The 17321-nt window shown below is 40.9% G+C and overlaps 1 long non-coding RNA gene across 8 annotated transcripts in view; it reads right to left on the bottom strand.

The window, feature by feature from the left end:
* Positions 1–17321, bottom strand: part of LOC125458519 (uncharacterized) — an 85249-nt gene that overhangs the window by 18133 nt on the left and 49795 nt on the right. For 7 of the 8 annotated variants that reach the window (XR_007248835.2, XR_007248836.2, XR_007248834.2 and 4 more), the window contains 2 exons: positions 5872–5976; positions 4961–5039 (listed from right to left, as the gene is read on the bottom strand). This is a non-coding gene — a long non-coding RNA (uncharacterized LOC125458519). Of the gene's footprint in view, positions 1–4960; positions 5040–5871; positions 5977–16916; positions 17308–17321 lie in introns of those variants that run through there. The other variant, XR_007248838.2, reaches the window with a different exon arrangement.

Below are 17321 nucleotides of genomic sequence, written 5' to 3'. Positions count from 1 at the left end.
TCATGCTATCTTACAAAGGGTGAAAAAGTCTATTTCGAATCTGTGTCTGAAATGAATAGAAATTGTTCTGTCAGGTGAACATTAAGGGAACTCAAAGGGGTAACTCCCAGTTCCTACTGGCAGAGAACAAACTAAGATATTTTCTGATCAATCACTCAGAGGTGTTACTGCACTCCTCTGGAGCAGGTAGACTTAAACCTCTGCCCACCTGACTTAACAGTCGGGACACTTACACTGCACCACAAGAGCTCTTGGCAGCAAGCTAAGGCTATTGTTCTAATCAATCTATTCAGGGGTGTCTTGCACACCTCTGGAACAGGTGGGACTTGAATTTGAATCTCTGATCTCAGGCGTAGGGATTCTCCCATTGCACCACAAAAAACCCTAGACAACAAGCTAATATTTATTATCTTTATCTGTTTCACATGTTCACATTAGCAATTCCATTTTCGGCACAACTGAGAAACTGGGCGCAAATAACATTTGACATTGCAGTATTTCCAAAGCAAAGTTGTGGTTCAAGTTTCCATCCAAATTCATTTCCAAAATCACAAATGCAAAAGCTTACATTGTTTTAATTGTTTTCTTGGCCTTAAAAATGACATTTATTAATTTCAACCTAGTGCAAATTTGGTTGTACTGCTGAAAATGGATTTAGGACAAAAAAATTCATTTTTTTTTGTATGTGTGTCTAGTCCATCATCAATAAGTAACCCAATGTACATCACTGAAAACGATATTTAGAACCCAGACTGAACCTTATACTAGTTTCAATGGTGAGTACTCATAAGTATTTTTGGAATTTAATTTCTTTTTAATATTGGGAATTGAGCCGTTGTGGAAATGTTTAACACAGAGATGAACGTCTGATCGTATTTCTAAATGGTCAATTATTTTCACCTCCATGGCATCTACTGACCCTATTCCTACCTTAGCTTGTCATCTGCTGAAACCTGCAACCTTATTTTTGTTATCTCTAGATTTCAATGGATCTCTAATTGGCCTCTCACATTCTACCCCCCCCCCCCCCCCCACCCCCGTTAACTTGAGGTCAACTAGAAGTCTGCTGACCCTGTCCTAACTCACACTATTGCACTAAGTCCTGTTTACCCTTTAGCCTTACTGTCACTGGCTTATATTGCTTCTATTTTAATAAGTAACACAGTTTAGCAATTCTCATCAGAGATAATGGGAACTGCAGATGCAGGAGAACCCAAGATAATAAAGTGTGAAGCTGGATGAACACAGCAGGTCAAGTAGCATCTCAGGAGCACAAAAGCTTTTGTGCTCCTGAGATGCTGCTTGGCCTGTTGTGTTCATCCAGCTTCACACTTTATTATCTTAGCAATTCTTATCCTTATCTTCAAATACCTCTATCATTTCTCCCTTCTCCATCAATGCCATGTTATCTAGTTCCATTTCAGAGGCTGATTTAACACTCGGCTGTTGACTGTCCCTTACTTTAATTGCTTCACCAATTACGTCCTTGCATTCAGGTGCCTGGGTTATAAGCTCTGGAATTCACTACTGACACCTGCAGATGGAATTCTGTGAACAGTTTTGGGCCCCCTTATCTAAAGACATTGAGTCTACATATAGATACTACATATAGGGGGAACTATCCTATGAGAAGAGATTGACTAAGTTGGGCCTTGTGTTCATGTGAATTTAGAAGAATGACAGGTGGTCTGAAACATAAAAGGCTCTTAGGAGATTTCACATAGATTTCACACGGAGGGGATGGTTCCCCATGTGAAAGAGTTGAGTACCGGACAGTGTGATCTCAGAATAAGGAGTCATGTTTAAGACAGATGAGGAGAAATTTGTTTTCTCAGACAACAGTGAATCTGTAGAATTCTTCACCACAGAAGGTTGTCAAGGCTGAGTCAGTAAGTATATTCAAGACTGAGACATACAGCCTTATAATCAATAAGGAAATCAAGGGTTATGGTGAAAAGGAAGGAAAGCAGAGTTGAGGATTATCAGATCAGACATGATTTCATTGAATGATAGATTAGACTCGATGGGCTGAAGAGCCTAATTCTACTTCAATATTATATGACATCATGGTTTATTCTGCTCAAAGACGCTCTTTCATCAAACTTTTGACTAAGGGAACTATTATATCACCTATGTATTTCATTTTCAAGTTTTACTTAATGATGCCCAGTGACAGATTTTGGCATATTTGATTACTTTAAATATGCTACAAAAATTTATGTTGTGTTTTAAAACTTTTAAAACTCGCCAATCATCAAGTTTGTAATTGGCAAAAGTATCTTATGTTTTGTTCTGTGAGAGTGATGATTTTAGTGGGCAAAACTGTTTTTTAAGTTATCCTGACCAAAGGTTCTCCCGTCTTCTGTAGTGATTGCAACCACGTTGACCTTGTTGACTACAAGGTCATTGATTGTGTTGTAAACTTGGGCTAATCAGGAAAGCCCCGGCTGACTGATATAACCAGGAGAAGGTGCATAGGGGCATGCTGAGAACTGTATCTTCCTCCATTCACTGTCACTTCAGCTCAGCCTTCCACATCATTAACACTGCTTGGCCTCTTGTACTGCTTGTTCACTAGGTCAGGACACCTCAGCATCTTTCCTCCACTTGCACCAGCACTAACAGCCGTACCATCCACTTTGGGCTCATCCAATCTCTCCAATGCTGTAATTCCAGGAGAAATTAGTTCACAATAGGACAGACAGAGTCAATGTGGGTGGCGGGTAGCCTGACATTCTGCTGTTCAGCCCTGATCCTGATCCTATCCACCCCAAGTCACTGCGTCTGTGCTGGTGTTGGAGACTGCCCTTGACTTACTATGCCAGGACTCCTGTCTAATGGCTGTCTCTGTTTAAATGGTTGAGGGCTGATGATAAACATAACAAGCTTCCTGGCTTTGAGTCTGTATGGAATAGCAAGACAGAGTAGAAGTACTGATAGATCTGGCTGAGGGGAGGTTTTAGCTTGAGTCTGGGGCTCCAATTCTTCAGTAAACAAGTTTTCCATCAGTGGACCACATGGTTTGGCAATTCTTTTATAAACCTCATTATGTGCTAGAAAGAGGCATCTCTAATTTGATACTGAAATAGTAGTACACAAAAATCCACTCACGCACTAGACTATTCAAATAGCTACAACAGCATAATTGAAGCTTTCTAAACAATATGTAGTATTAAATAAACATTAGTAGTTTAGAATGTAAGCGGATGTTCCATTAAGTTTAAAGAAACTTGAAACCTTTTCCGTCCATTTATACAAGGTCATTCAACTAAAATCAATCATTTAAGTCATTAGTTGCCAAGCTGACTTATACTGTTAACTAGAAATATATAGTATTAAGAAAGCCATTGATAGAAGCTTAAAGGGCACTGAAGAAGAATGACAATAGCAAGATATCTGCGAGAATCACTTGAGAAGTCCAGAGAGACTTTCTCCACATGCGGATCAACCAGCTACATTTTCCAAATATGTTCCAGATGCAGAGATGAGTTTCTATCAAGGCAGCAACAAGATGTTCATTGATGAGGATTAATGCTTGCTATCAGCCTCATGAACTGCACATCTTAACTCACTCATATGCAGCTTCCTACCGTACCAGTTCTTGCAAACAAAGAGATGCTGAGAATTCCTGACATGAAAGGCAGAGCAAATATCTAATGATTGCAATTCCCTGCTTTTCTCCTCCAAACTGCCATCCGAGACATGGGACTCCTCGAAAGTCGTGTTTGTGCTCACTCACTTAATGCCTACCTAGATACTGACAGTGTCTCTGCCTTGCCTTGCCTTCGTGTGCAGGGATAGCCACCTAGTTCATGAATTAGGCCAGCTGCAACCCAGGGCTGCTCTCGCTTGTTCTCCTAGCACTCATTCCCTTAATGCCTATCTGGATGTTCACAGCACCACCTCCTTATTTTGACTTGCCTTTCAGTACTCCACCCCCACAGCCAGAGTTTAAAGTCTCCTAGCACTCTTGGATTGTTTAATGTTGACTCAAAGCCAGGCAGCCTGGTATGGTTGTTTGCAGTTAGCAGTCAGCAGGCATCAGTCAAAGGGGTAGTCACATTGCAATGTCAATCTCATATCTGCACTGTGCATCAGCCATATGCAGCAAGCATGCTGTATGAGCTTTAAGTAAACTGCCAAGCCTAAAAGTCTTAAGGCAGTAATACTCACTAGGGCAGAGTTGGAGAGTTATACAGATATCAATTAGGTATTTGTTGACTCAGCAATTGGGCCTGGATTATATGTTGCTCAATGGCATACACTTCTGTTCATCCAGGGTTTACATTCAAGAAGCAAAGGGGAGGAGCTGTTTAGGGGGCAGTGCTGTGGGAAGGAGGGTGGAGAACTTAATGGTAGGGAGTGCAGGCAGAATACTGGGATGCTGAGGGGATTACAAAAGCGAAGGGGCCAATTCAATATCTAAGGAGGGAGACGACAAAGCTTTGGTGGGGAAGAGGTCATGCAGGAGCAGAATACATTGACAGAGAGAACCATGCTGGCTTCTGGGTGGATGGGACATGAACTACAGGACCTGGCATGCTCCCCTCATTTGCCTGGGGTGGGAGGGAATGGTGAGCAGATATCGACTCAGAGAGGGGGGTACTTGAGGAGGTGCAATGCAAATAGACAGGGACAACTAAGAGAATGGGAAAGTTCATTTTGTGTGTTGGTGGGTGTTGGAGTGCTGGACAGCAACTTATGGGGTCTATAACTACATGAAGTCTTTCAGACAGCAGACAGTGAAGCTGGAACCCACTTGCAAATTCCATATTAACCTCCTGTATCCAGTGCAATTGCTTGACCAAATAGTCCTGACCATTTCACTCAGGCTAATAGCTGAACCCACTAATTCCTGCGATGCTGTAGCAACGTCTGTGCACTTGGAGAGGTGGAGCTGAGTTGCCAAAGCCATAGCCATACATTGAATGCAATAATACAGCAGCTGCTGACTTCATACCTTGGTCCATGGAACATCATCTCAGGATAAGATTGATGGTTTCAGAATCTTCAAGGTTGCATTTGCACCTGGACAGAGGCTTAGACAAACAGGTGATGGTCAGAATTAAACATATATGCTTACAAACATGAGAATACAATAATGATGTAATTATGCCATGTAACCAATGTACCCTCAGAAGATTTTCTCTCTCTCCCTCCCATTACATCTCAGTGCAATCCCTGGGGTTGCAGTTGGGGTGAAGGGTGCCTGCTCTAAAGTGGAACCCAATGGCATTGGGACTTTAGTCATCTGACCTGGGGATGCCTGTGTCTAAAGGGCCCTGACATGCTGAGTACTTTCTGTCCTAAGGCAAGTTCACCCTCCATGGGCTTCCTCAGGGCTGTGAATTGCTGGCAGGATAATGATGGAGCAGCCAATTGATTGTCCTGGGAGCAGGCCTTTGGGGGGCCCAAAAGTGGTGCCGACTGTCACCGCATTGTCTCCTTGTGATGAAGGCTACTTGGGGTGATGCCATTGTCCTTCATTGCCTTGCTGATGGCATTCGGAATGAATGGTAAGGGCGACGGTATGTGGGTTCAATTACATATCCAGCAGACTGGATTTGCTAATTTCCTGTCACAGTGCGGCTACTACAGTATTTTCCCCCAACAATGTTTTTGCTGCTCCTGTGCCTGCCTTCTGCATTTGTTTGAAGTCCTTAATAGGATCAGCACCTGACTGGGGCTGAACAGGTGCTAAGCCTCTGACAGTTTTCCGAATGTCATTGATATGGGGCATTTATTCCTTGGCCAGCTGCAGAATGTGGCAGTGAAGTGCTAAATGGTGGGGAATGTCAACTCTAATCCGGTCAAAATGCCTACAAAAGTGTCAGGATCTCAGTTGGTGGAGGGTGCAGGAGACAGCCTTACCAGTACTTCCTCTGAGGCATCCACGGTGTCTCCCTGAGTGGTGGTGGATGGATGCCTTGTGGACCAGTCCTCTTGACCATGGACAATGAAGGCATGTTATTGCTCCTGGAAGTCACAGAAGATAGAATGCATTGTGACTGATCATTCAAAGTGTATCAGGTGAAAATACTTGGATGCAGGGACCAATCTAAAAGTTGCAATACAATGAACAATGGTTCCTAGTTGGTGCCAGGACATGAATATTTTTGCATCATCACAAGACCTATCTCAGCCTCACCAGTGAGGGACAATATCCCCTGCTCTTGTTACCCCATTGCCCAATTGGGCCATTTAAATCCTAATGTGATCCGTTTTCCCCTGTAATAAGAGAAAGGAGGGGATTGAGTATGATGACATTGGATGGCACAATTGTTAGTGCTAGTGCATGTGGAGCAAAGGTACCAAGGTGTCCCAAGTGAGTGAGTAGGCAAGGCAGAGGGCAGGAAGACTTACCATTTTAAGATGTGTTAGGACGGTTGCGTGTGAGTGAGCAAAGATGCTATATATGAAATTGACAGAAGTAGAGTATAGTAGGAGACATGTGAAGTAGCTGAGTCAGAGTGAATGTGAACTCGCAGAGAGGAACTGGTGACACCTACCCTGGCAGAGTGGAGAAATTCATCAACCTCCTTCCTATACTGCTGTGCATTTCACCAGGTGATTGAGAGCGCACTGACACAGGTAAGTGTCTGGTGGTGTGCTCTTCTCTAGCAACCTTGGTAGAACAGGATGGATGGTTTTCCTTGCACCTCGCCATCCACAAGGACCTTGAGGTATCTGACTGCAAAGCCAGTTGCCAAATTCCCCTTGAGTGCCATCACAGCCCCCAAACTGTTAGCAGCCTAGTAAGGCAGCCACGAATTCCAGTGCCTGTCCAAGTGCACAGTGGCATTTTCTCAAAGGCACCAGGACCAGGAAAGCTGTGATATCTGGCAAGTGTTATTTTCTTCAGGTTATACTCAATGGTAGAATAGGGCCAGCACTGGTTATGAGTGATGCTGTATTGGTGTAGTAAGTAGGTAATGAAGTGATTTTAGGATGCAAGAAAACCCACCAGACTTCCTGGAACAAACCTTACATGAAACTTGATGAAATTGACACTTAGTTAAAAAGTATCAGATTTAGTCCCTTGCATCTTTTAATAAGTTAATGTATATACAGTCAATAAGTTTAAAGAGTTAAAGATGCCATTGATAAAACGCTAATTCTTTCGGATCACAACATTTTCAACACAATTGAAAAACAACGGTTCTGCTTTCTGGTTTTATTTCGTTCTAGCATTGCATTAAATGGTGTTTTCTGGCCTTCTATGTCTTTGAAGTTTTTGCCCAGTTAACAAACCAGTCAAATTAAAATTTATATTGTCCACAAAGACCTCTACAAACTGAATATGTTAGGTCTCTTCAATAACCATCATAGAAAGCCAAATTATATGTGGTCAACACTTGAAGATCAATTACCAGTGCAGATCAGCTTTAGCATACAACGAGTGCAGTTCATGATCTTTGAGAAGCAAGTGTCAGAGATCTGTTGTTCAACAGCAGAGGCTGCAATGCTGGTTAGATAGAATCTAGCCATGTTTGACTTCAGCACAGGCACCAACGCACTGATTATTTGTTTCCTATATTATATCTAAAACATATGTACAGATACATCAAGCAACGTGCTCTCCAACTATCCCTCAATAAATATAACCATCAGCTATTCTCTAGTTCTATCCGGTCACGCATATTCCAATCAAATCCCTGTTTTCTTTGTATAAAAATAAATTAATATGCACATAAATATTGAAATCAAACAAAACAAAAAAAGTAACATTGGGTAGAATATGTTCCCAGTTATTTTAGTGTTGGTTAGATGTCTACACATTCTTTTTTCAGTATTTTGAACAGTTTTTTCGAACTTGCTCCTTTCTTTGTCAAGCTTCGAGAGACCTGATTATAACCACACAACCATTTCAAATTAGAGATTTCTGCATTCTCTATTTTTTTTTCAAAGCTGCAGTGTTTTGATTCACACTTTTTTTGAATGCCTGATATCTCAGAGTGACTTATTATCGATACAGCTCCACATGGGCATTGAATTCCTTTATTGATTTTTTTCTAATACTTTGACTAAGAAAAATGCCATATCTACCACCTGAATAAGGGCAGAAGTTTCCTCTGCAAACATTATTTTTATTACTCTTCTAATTTTTTCAGCATCTGAAGTAAAAAGGCAACATTTACCTACTTCACCCAAAACAAACATTCTGTACCCTTCTTTACTTCACAACAGATGAGAGAGATTTACATAAGCAGTACTAAACACAATAAATTTAATGTTCCTGATATCTTGTAATAATTGAAATTTCAAAGCACAATGGTCAATATTTAAGTTTTTGATGTTTTCTCCACTGAAACAATATCTTCTGCCATGATATTTTTCACAGATATGCTCAACTTTTAAGGCCTCATACTGACATCTGGCCTTGTTTGTTTGCCAAAGCAAATCAAGGGTGCACTGCATCATGAAGATGGTACATACTCCTTCTATTAAATGTTGGGGCAAAAGAGGTGAATGAGATCGCAGATAAGTGGGCTGCTTTGTTCTGGATGGTGTCAAACTTCTTAAGTGTTGTTGGAGTTGTGCTCAGCCATGGAAGTGGAGAGTGTTCCATTTGCTCGAGTATGCCTTGTAGAGGGTGGACAAGGGGACTGGAGAGTTTGGAGATGAGTTACTCAAAGTAATATTCCTCGCCGCTGACCTGATCTTGTGGTTTTTGTATTTACATGGTTGGTCCAGTTCAATTTCTGGACATGTTGTTGGTAGGAGATTTAGTGATGGCAATGCCATTGAACATTAAGGGGTCAGTTAGATTCTGTCTTACTGGAGAAGGTCATTGTCTGGCATTTGTATGGTGCAAATGTTGCTTTCCACTTGTTGTCCTAATCTGGAATGTTGTCCAGGTTTTGCTACACACCTTTAAGGTGTCAAATCACAAACAACCATCAGTAATCATCTGCCTGAACATGATATAAGAGGAAAAATCTTTTGACGTTTTGCAGCTTGAAACAGCAGTGATATACCTTTCTTAATGTCACAAGCAAGACATTACTTTAAGTTTAATTTATATATTTTAATTTGTGCGTTAAAAAGGGAGAAATAGTTTTAGAAATTACAAGGTGTAGAACTGGATGAACACAGCAAGCCAAGCAGCATCAGAGGACCAGGAAAGCAGATACTTTGGGCCTAGACTCTTCTTCAGAAATGGGGGAGGGGTAGGGGGTTCTGAAATAAATAGGGAGAGGGGGAGGCAGATAGAAGATGGATAGAGGAGAAGATAGGTTGAGGGGAGACAGGCAGGTCAAAGAGGTGGGATGGAGCCAGTAAAGATGAGGGTAGGTGTGGAGTTAGGGAGGAGATAGGTTAGTGCTTGGCCGCTGTGTTCATCCAGTTCTGCACCTTGTTATCTCGGATTCTCCAGCATCTGCAGTTCCTACTATCTCTGAGAAATGGTTTGTTTCTTTTTTGAGTTGCTGTTGATGCATGGCTGACAGACGTCTGGAAGCTGTTTGGTTACCTGCATTTATAATAAGGTTTTACAACCCCTCAAAAAAATGAGGCCGAAAAAGTGCACAGTTGTTTTTAATGACAAGTATTTGTGGACACAGACACACAGAAAAAGCCTAAAGGGTGATGGTCTGTCTGTGTATGGATGTGTCAGAGGGTGGATACTAAAGTGTTAAACTCTCTGTTGGGCAATACTGCTAGAAGCAGGGTTTAAGGAGCTCAAGTGTTAGTCTGAAGGCAAATCAATAATGAGTTAATTTGAAGTTTGGTTTGTTTAATTTTAGATATCTCATTGAGAGATACCAGCTGAAGAAAAGCAAAATAAATAGCGAATGTGCAAAATTCACTGGCTGAGGCTAGTTACAGCTGTGCTAATTTGAGTAGGAGGTGTTGCTGTGGAGATAGTAGTAAACCTTCACCGGGGCTTCCGTGTTGTTGAGATCAAAAGAAAAATGTGAGTGTGGATCCTTCTCTGCTGCTTGCAGTGAAACCTTTTCAAGTTTATTCTTTTCCAGTATGATGTAACATGTTTTTCTTGTCTAATAAATGACCTTATTTTTCATGTTAAAATATACTGGCAGATCCCTGTGGATGTGTTCAAAAACTGACTTCCGCAGTTAATAATAAAAAAAATTAGGAACCGTCATGCCAGGTTTCCCTTTGGGATCTAACTTAAATAGTATTAACATCAACTGGGATCATAACATGACCTCCCATAACACGGTCTATTCTTCAAATAAGCAACCCACTTTATTGTTTTACCTATCCTTGTGTATGATTGGTACATTCGTGTCGAAGTGAAGAGTGTAACACGATCTATCCCTGATCATCTCCAATTTATCATAAACCTGCTGATCCTGAGTACTAACATGTGAAAACACAATATCTATTTATGGCACACAAATTCATTACATCCAACAATATTCACCACTGCATCTTGATTAAACCAGATTGTTTGTCGCAGTTGATCCTGGCATGAATTTTAAACCATGCAATGGTGGGTGGCATGGTAGCTCAGTGGTTAGCAATGCTGCTTCACAGCACCAGAGACCTGGGATCAATTCCAGGAGGGGTCAGTATGGGCTGAATGGCCTGCTTCATACTGTAGGAACTACATTAGAATAGGAATTCTATGTTTCATTACTAAAACCGCCTATTTCAATCTTGATAACACTGGAGCTGCCGCAATGCTACCAGTGTCACTTACTGAGGCAACAGATGGTTTTTGCAGCAAGCTGCACGTTAACAGGCATCTGCCTGGAATTCTTGTGGTGCAATTCAGTTCAGTCCTCTGTATCCAGCACACATTTGTGTTTAGTTATCCACAGTCCAAGCATGCAACCCTGTCAGCCACTTATAATTGTTAATAGTGGAAGTAAGGATTCCTGAGCAATGGTTCCCTAACAACATCCGCCACTCCTGATGGAGAAGAACTCCAGTGTGAGGCAACTTGTCCCAAACATAGATCAGGTCGTGGTAACAGCCAGGTAATTTCCATAAGAAGTTAAAAAGACTGGATCAATCTATGCATAGAGGCCTTATGCACCTGTAAGGAATAGATAGCTGTAACACAAAGGGATCTGAGGCTACTTGCGCACGAAACACAGAGATAGCACACAGGTGTAGCAGATAATCAAGAAAGTGAATGGGACAATGGTCCTTATTTAAAAGGGGGTTGGAGTACAGGAATAGGGAAATCTTACTGCCACTGTACAAGGTGCTGGTGAGACCACATCCAGAGTACTGTGAGTGGTTTTGGTCTGCTTACTTAAAGAAAAAACATCATTTCATTGGTGGCAGTTCAGGGGCAGGTTCACTGGCATGATCCCTGGTATGGAGGGATTGTCTAATGAGCAAATGCTGAACAGTTTGGGACTGTCGTCACAGGAGTTTGGAAGAAGAGGTGATGTGATCTCATTGAAATATATAGGATTCTTAAGGGGCTTGGCACTGTAAATATTCAGAGGATGTTTCTTTTCATGGGAAAGCCTTGGACCAGGGGGAATTGTCTCAGAAAAAAACTGTTCCAATATAAGACTGAAATGAGATGTTTCTTCTCTCAGAGGTTTGAGTGTCTTTGGAACTCCTTGCCACAGAGAGCTGAGAGGGCAGTTAGCTTCTACCTTTTTCCATAAATCCACAAATCACACTTTCTTGGCAGATCCATCATTTCAGGCTATCCTTGCTCCACCAAACTTAGACAATCTTGACTCTATTCTTTCTCCCTCCCTCACTGCCTTCCTACTTATGTTCACAGTTCATTTTACACATTTATACCATCCTGTTCACATGGTAACATTTCTGGCCTAGGTCTTCTACAGTATTTCAGCAAAGCCCAAGACAAGCTGAAGTAATGGCATCTCATTTTCTGATTAGAAACTTTACAGTCTTCAGGAGTCAATATTGATATCCACAACTTTACAGCAAGAACACTATCCTCCTGCTCTCCTCCCTCATGCGTCTTTTTTACAGGTGACTTAACTCAGCAAAGCTAACCTAGATTCAATTATTTGCAATGACCATTAGCACCTATTTTGCACCTAGATTGCTCCTTAACAACCATTGGCACTGCCTTTGACTTTCACTCTGGGCACCCTCATCCTCTGTTCTGCTCCCTCTCACATTCAATTTGTCAATAGTGTAAAACCATAATATTCTTGGTCCCTCCATTTCTGAAGAAGAGTTTTTGAACTTGAAACATTATCTCTGTTTCTGTTTCGACAAGTTCTGCCAGACCTGCTGATTTTCTCCAGCAAGTTCTGTTTCTATAGTGGTGATCAGTTTGTTCATGACCAACACGATCTCTGTAGGATAACGATCTCATAGGCCTGGCCAACATTCTAGACCAACAATGACTTTGGCCTCCAGCTCTTGCCTGTTCATCTGTCATGGTTTCTCAGTAGGTATAAAATAGCTTTCTAGGTAGTGGAAATAGGTGGTGCTCCAGTTGACCTGAGCCCATTGGAACTCTCCCTGGAATATGGCAGTTACTGCTATCCAAGAGTGTTTGTTGAGGTAATCCCAGGCTGCAATGGACTTTTCCCAAATCAGCTGTGCTGCTGCTTCTCAAGAGGCGTAAATCCAAAGTTTGGGCTAGACATACAGGGTAAATAAAAAGAAGCAGACTGTCAATCTTTTCAAATGTCAGCTTTTGTGCTCCTAAGATGCTGCTTGGCCTGCTGTGTTCATCCAGCTCTACACTTTGTTATTTCGGATTCTCCAGCATCTGCGGTTCCCAATATCTCAGACCATCAATCTCACTGTGATTCTTTGATCTCTGGAAGATTTGGTGTAATATTTATACCACCTTTGAACCCAACCTCATGGAAAACCTGTAATCTTGTATGTTATATCCAAATGGAGATTGTCTTTATATTTTCAACACTACAACTGAAGAATATGGCAATTGAAATGAGGCTGAAGTATCCACATTAAGATTGAGGACCAAGCAGAAATGAGAATGAGGAATAGATAATGATTAGATTGGATAGTCCATAACGCTAACACAGATTTGGATCCAAATGAGATAATAGGAACTGCCGATGCTGGAGTCTGAGATAACAAGGCGTAGAGCTGGATGAACACGGCTGGCCAGGCAGCATCAGAGGAGCAGGAAAGCTGATGTTTCGGGTCTGGGCCCTTCTTCAGCTTTCCTGCTCCTCTGATGCTGCCTGGCCTGCTGTGTTCATCCAGCTCTACACCTTGTTATCTTTGGATCCAAATGGCCTGTTTCGGTGCTATTCATTCAGTGACTCAGTAAAATGAAAACTGAGTTAAGTGTAGACCCTGATCATGTTTGGTGATGTTAAAATTGCATTTCATATAACTATAAACCAGAAGCATTATCTGTTCCTGGTACTGAAATTAGTATTCTTAACTTTTTCTGAAAGGCTTTCTGCTAATTAAAAATATCACAATTAAATCAATATAACAACATAAAACAATCTTTTTTAAAGTTAATAGATCCGTGATGTATGTATATTTGCCTCAGCCTATTAAGATAATCTTTTGTCAAAAATAATTTGATAGTTTTGTGCAAACAGGATAACAGGAATGTGATTTAAAGTGATAAATTATTACAATAACTGAAGCTGAGTATTATCTCTGCATTATTAATTTGTGGCATTACCAATTGTGCTACACTTTGTCACATTGAACAATTTATAAGTAGAACTTATTTACTTGGGATAAAATTGTTATCTCATTTTGGCTAAACCTATTATAAGAATGCAATGAAAATACATTGGAAATCTAGTCTGTATTGAAGTACATCATCCAAACTTACCTGCCAAAATAATGATGAATTTAACAGTACTATTATTAATGCAGTCCGGCAAATTTTATCACAGAAGAAAATTGTAACCTGGGAACCGCCACTTGTTGCTGAATGATTTACACTGTTCCATCATTAACCTCATAAAAATGGCAGCATGTCCACAAACATCACTTACAGCATAAAGTTACGGCTGCTGCTCAGCTCAACAGAGTAAGTGTCACTTTATTATGAAGATTTACGTTCCTTCAATACATGCACTTCACCTCAGTGATTCAGAGTTTTTTTTAAACGTGATGGTTCATTCTTACAGGTAACATCTCATGGTTAGGCATGTTTAAATCTTTTAATGGAAATGTTGTAGGAGCATACAATGTCCTAACATAGAAGGGGGTCTTTAGGCTCGTCCAGTCTGCGCTGGCTCCTTGAAAGAGCTGTCCAACTTAGGTTCATGTCTCAGTTTTCCCTGTATAACCCTGAAAATTATTCCTCTTTAATAATCTGTATCATTTTCTTTTGAAAGCTTTTAAGGAAGCTGATCCGCAACCCTTTCAAATAGTACTTAATACATCTTAACTGCTCTCTGCATTAAGAAATTGCCTCTTTTTTTTCAAACGGTACTTTTGCCAAATACTTAAATCTTTAGCTTTTGTTTCCTGCTCTGTTTCTTTGAGAAATAAGTTATCTCTGCATTCTTTTATCAAAACTCTTCATAATCTTGATAGCCTTATTAAGAGTGCCTTAACTTCCTCTGAAGGAAAATAATCCCAGATCCTGTGAACTCTCCACATAATTGAACTTGCTCCATCCTCGAGTTATTTAGGTAAACCTCCCTGCTTCCATCTGGTGCTGGAATTGGATTAAAAAAAAATCTTTAACTGAGGCCCTAAGCAAACATTTGTAAAAGTTTAGGGTGACTCCTTTGTTAGGGGTGCTGAATATCTGTACCCACAGCTCATTTACCTTGTTCACAGCTATTCATAGATTTTTGGTGGCAGGGAAGATGAGTTGCGGGTACAGCTTGAAACATGGAAGACTGACATCATAGACATTATTGAAATTAAAGAAGGGCAGGGAAAGCAGTTTACCATCCTGGCAACATGATTTCAAATATGATAAAGAAAGATAAAAAGAAGAGACTGTCATGGTTCTGCTTAAAGAAAGCTGTAAGAAGGTACGAAATTCCAGAAGGAAAGTCAATAAGGTCATATGGGTTGAACGGATGATCACTAAAAAGCTACTCACATACTGAGCATGTATCATTGACCCTAAACAGTGACAGCAAAACAAAAGAGCAATGTAAGCAAATTGATGAAAAGTCCCAAAACAAAAAAAGGCAGTAGAAGCGAAGAATTTCAAGTATTTTAATATTATCTAGGATAAGCCATTGTTATAGATGTAGAAGGCACAGAATTCTTATAATATATTCAGGAGAAATTTATTTTTGCAAATAAGTAGAAAGTTCAACAAGAGCAAGGGTCGTTCTGGACTGAATCTAAGAAAAACAAATTGGACAGGTGGATAGATTATCAGAGGGACAGCACATTTCGATGGTGGGAGTGATCATAATTCAGTTATAGAATCCCTACAGTATGAAAGCAGGCCATTTGGCCGATCAAGTCTACACTGACACTCCAAAGAGCAGCCTACCCAGACCCAATCTCTTCTCATTAATGCTGCATTTCCCACGGCTAATACATCTGGTCTGCACATCCCCTTGCACTAAGAGCAATTTAGGAAGGCAAATCTACCTTACCTGCACTTCTATGGACTGTGGGAGGAAACCACAGCACCGGGAGGAAAACCACACAGACATGGGGAGAATGCACAAACTGCACACAGACAGCCACCTGACGGAGGAATCAAACACAGATTGCTTGGCACTGCGAGGCAACAGTGCTAACTACTGAGCCACCGTGCCACCCTGCTTAACATTGTTACGGACAAGGATAAAGATATATCAGGAGCAAAGATTTTAAATTAGGAAAAGATAAAGCTGAGATATAATTTGGCAAACGTGGAACTAGAAGAAGCACTTGAAGGTAAATTAGTGCGAGAAAGTAGTCAACTACAATGGCTAATGTCACCCCACACATAAATTACTCTGACAATAGCAAAAAAACTACTGGAACCAGGCTTAGTAACATGTGTGAATAAGAAATTCAAGGTAAAATGATGGAAAGCGAAATTTAATTGCAACACTGAAACGAAAAATGAAATCGCTAAATGCAAACATTCCACAATCTCAACAAAAGCAAGCCCAAATGGCAACTAAGACTTAAGTGAAGCAACAGCTATCTTGGGTGTTTGCAGTGGAAGTGAATGAGCAGATATGCTGTCACAACCACAGACACAAATCCCAACTACAGGAGCTAGTCCTCAATTGCAGGCAGGATTGAACACAGCGCCAGGGACCTGGGTTCGATTCCAGCCTCGGGTAACTGTCTTGCAGAGTTTGCACATACCCCCACGTCTGCAAGGGTTTCGTCCGGGTGCTCCAGTTTCCTCCCACAGTCCAAAGATGTGCAGGCTAGGTGGATTGGCCATGCTAAATTGCCCATAGTGTTCAGGGGTGTGTGGGTTATAGGGGGATGGGTCTGGGTGGGATGCTTCAAGTGTCGGTGTGGACTTGTTGGGCCGAAGGGCCTGTTTCCACATTGTAGGAAATCTTAAAAAAAATCTACACACATTGTACAACAACCGTCAGATCCAGAGGTCCACAACAACCCAAAACAACAACAGAAATAGAATAACAAATACATAAACAATAGAATAATGATGGTTACCATAGCAACAATAAATGACACGAGAACACCACTTTCCAGAGAAACAATATCTGCCAGATGAACAGCCATAGACAAAAGCATGCATGAGTTTCAATAAGACACCAGTGCGATTTAAAAACTGCATACAATGCATCGGCAGACAGTGATGGAAATAAAGAAGGCATGAAAACATAATTGTATATAGTCGGATGACAGACAATGTATATGCTTGTGCATACCTTTTTGAATCAAAGGAGAATGTTTGAATTAAATGTAAAGTACAATTCTATGTTTCAGTCCGTTGTAGTCATGTCACCTCTACCAAGACATACACATCCCGCAGGAAGACATCTTAAACTTCACCTCAATTGTGAACACATGACTATGTTGTACACACCATTTGCCACTTTCCTTACCTGGCTGTTCATGTCAATGTATACATTACTGAAATCAATGGTTTAATGTGCTGTCACCTTCTGCAAATCTCTTTTAGCACTTTAAGAATTACCAGCCCAAGGATTAGAATCACTCTGGCTGAGTTGGGCAATATTTGCTTGCCATCTATGATCTGGGCCTCCAGATCCTCATTCATGTTGTTGCAATGGACTTGCAGAGTAATCTGTCCTCTCAGCATGATGATGGTGCAATCATTTAGTCTTACTTTATTTTCGAGGGCTTCATTTTTAGATTGCAATTTTGAGCCACGTTGCATCTGTAAGGGTCATGATGTTGCATGGCATACTGACATTTTAGGTTGACTTGATGTTTTTCTTCTGCAGTCTTTGTTCCAATGGTCACAAAACAAACAACGCCTCACTTAC

This window comes from Stegostoma tigrinum, chromosome 13 (assembly GCF_030684315.1).
Source record: "Stegostoma tigrinum isolate sSteTig4 chromosome 13, sSteTig4.hap1, whole genome shotgun sequence".
NCBI lineage: Eukaryota > Metazoa > Chordata > Chondrichthyes > Orectolobiformes > Stegostomatidae > Stegostoma > Stegostoma tigrinum.
This window is presented reverse-complemented; position numbering and strand designations above follow the sequence as displayed.